The sequence below is a fragment of the Portunus trituberculatus genome, chromosome 4 (assembly GCF_017591435.1).
Source record: "Portunus trituberculatus isolate SZX2019 chromosome 4, ASM1759143v1, whole genome shotgun sequence".
Taxonomy (NCBI): domain Eukaryota; kingdom Metazoa; phylum Arthropoda; class Malacostraca; order Decapoda; family Portunidae; genus Portunus; species Portunus trituberculatus.
In genome coordinates, this window is record NC_059258.1 from 2,995,071 (window position 1) to 2,997,570 (window position 2,500).

The 2,500-nt window shown below is 32.8% G+C and overlaps 1 long non-coding RNA gene across 4 annotated transcripts in view; it reads right to left on the reverse strand.

The window, feature by feature from the left end:
* Positions 1 to 2,500, reverse strand: part of LOC123512783 — an 80,782-nt gene that overhangs the window by 36,015 nt on the left and 42,267 nt on the right. The window lies entirely within an intron of this gene.

Genomic DNA, 2,500 nt, shown 5'->3' on the forward strand with positions numbered 1-2,500 from the left:
GTGTCTCCTTTCACACGTCCCTTTCTGTTAACCTAAGCCCATTCTGTGTCTATTTCTTTCCCTGACTCAGCTTCTCTCGACGCCAGCCAGCGGGGAAGCATTACGGCGAAAGGGGAACCTGTGTTACTCGTTCTCTCTCGAGGCAAAAATAAATAATGCCACTGGGTTTGTTCTAGACTGAGCTCGATTTACTGAGGCGATGCTAAAAGGTAGGGTAGGATTTTGAAAGGACTGAGATTGGTGGTGTTAATAGTGTGTGGTATTCTGTATGGGGTGTATAGTGTGTGGTATTATGTATGGGTCTATAGTAGTAGTAGTATTCCTGTATGGGTGTCTTCGTGTGTGTTTTGGTGTTTTGGTGTTGTGAAGGGTAAAAAATAAGAGAAATTTTTGTTTGAAAAATTTTACGGTGTGTTTTTAATCATGTATATAATATTAATGGGATTTTGGTGTTTTTTTCTTTTTACTTATTTACTTTTTTTTTTTTGTATGGATGTTTTCGTGTGTTTGGAAGTTTGGATTTAGTGGAGGAAAAAAAGTAATATTTGAAAATTCTACGATGCTTTTTTTTTTATGTGGAAGACAGTACTGATGTGTTTTTAATGTGTCTCTTGTATGAATGTCTTCGTGTGTGTGTGTGTGTTTTGGGAGTTTGGATTTAGTGAGGGAAAATTAAGAGAAATTGTAATGTTTGAAAATTCTACAGTGTGTTTTTAATCATGTAGGAGACAACATTGATGTGTTTTTAGTGTGTGGATGTCTTCGTGTGTGTGTGTTTAGGAATTAGTGAAAGGAAAAATAAGAAAATTTGTAATGTTTGGTAATTCTACGATGTTTTATGTGGGAAATAAAATTGATGTGTTTTTAGTGTGTTCTTAGTGTGTTTTAGTGTGTTTTTAGTGTGTTTTTAGTGTGGAAGTATTCGTTTGGATTAGCTGAAGGGGAAAAAATTGAGTTATTGCAATGTTTCAAATTTTTAGATGTGTTTTTAATCATGTGGCAGATGAAATTAATGTATTTTTGTGTTTTGTGTGGATGTTTACATGTGGGTAGGATTTGAGTCTCAGTATTCGGTTAAGTTAAGAGAAGTGAAACAGGAGAAAGGAAATAAATAGAAAAATTGTAATGTTTGATAATCTCACACTTCTCTTAATGTGCTTCCAGTTATGTAGTTGTGCAGGAAAGTCTTGTAGATATGCAGAAAGTTGATTAATTAAAGAAAATTGTAGAGAAAATGGAATAAATAGAGAAAATGTAATGTTTAATAATCTTACAGAGTTCTTTTCATGTAGAGAGATAATAGTAATGTGTTTCTAGTCTTGTAGTTGTGAAAGGAAGTGTTGTAGATATGTAGAAAGTCGATTAATTAAAGAAAATTGTAGAGAAAAAGGAACTGATAAAGAAAAATGTAATGTTTGATCATCTTTGTCTCCTTTTTATGTAGGGGTATAATACTCATTTGTTTCCAGTTCCATAATTACGTAAAGAAGTTTTGTAAATTTGTAGAAAGTTTATTTTAGAGAAGAAAACTGAAGAGAAAAGAGAAAAATAAAAAAAAATGTAATGTTTAATAATCTCCTTTTCTTCGTCTTCCTCCTCCTCGTCCTTTTTTTCTAATTTCCTCCTTTTCCTCCTGTTCTTTTTCCTTCATATTCCTCTTATTCTAATTTTCCTGACTCCACCTCCTCTTCCATCTCTTCTTTTCTTTCTCCTCTTCCTCCTCCTTCCTTGTTACTGTGTTCCTCATCTTTTCTCCTCTTTTCATGTAGAGAGTAAAGTGCTTCTAGTTTTGTAGTTGTGTAAATTTGTACAAAGCTTATTTAGAGATGAAAACTGTAGAAAAAATTGAAAAAGAGTAATTTTAATGTTCGAGAACCTTATACTTTTCTTTTCATGTGGGGAATAAAATCAAGGCGTTCCCAGTTCTGTCGTTTGAAGGAGAGGCAAAGAGACAACGATGTGAAGAGGAGGCGGAGGAAAAAAAATGAAGGAAAGAACAACCGGAAAAGCTACAGAATTTTCCACTAGTATTATCAAGTGAGTCGTGTTGCTTCCTCTGACACAAAGACGAGGAGGAAAGGAAAAAAGAAAAAAAAAGGAAGAATTGAAAAGACTGAATTTTACACGATATCTTTTATGTGGCAAATGTTTGTGGCTTTGTGATTTTGTTAGAGAGAGAGAGAGAGAGAGAGAGAGAGAGAGAGAGAGAGAGAGAGAGAGAGAGAGAGAGAATTCGCATGATTTTTCTTATTTTAAATTGAAATAGTGCGTTTGAAGTAGTAACAAATCCTTGGGTAAAAAATAAAAACAGTCCTTTTGCTCTTTGAATAAAAAAAAAAAAAAAAAAGAGGAAAAATGGAAATATGACAAAATTCAAATGATTGTCTTTGTTCTAAGGAAAAAAATAAAGAATTGAAGATGAGAAAGTATTTTACATGATCGTTTCCTTTTAAATGGGGAAAAAATATATAGAAAAAATAAAACGTACAAATCTTTTTAA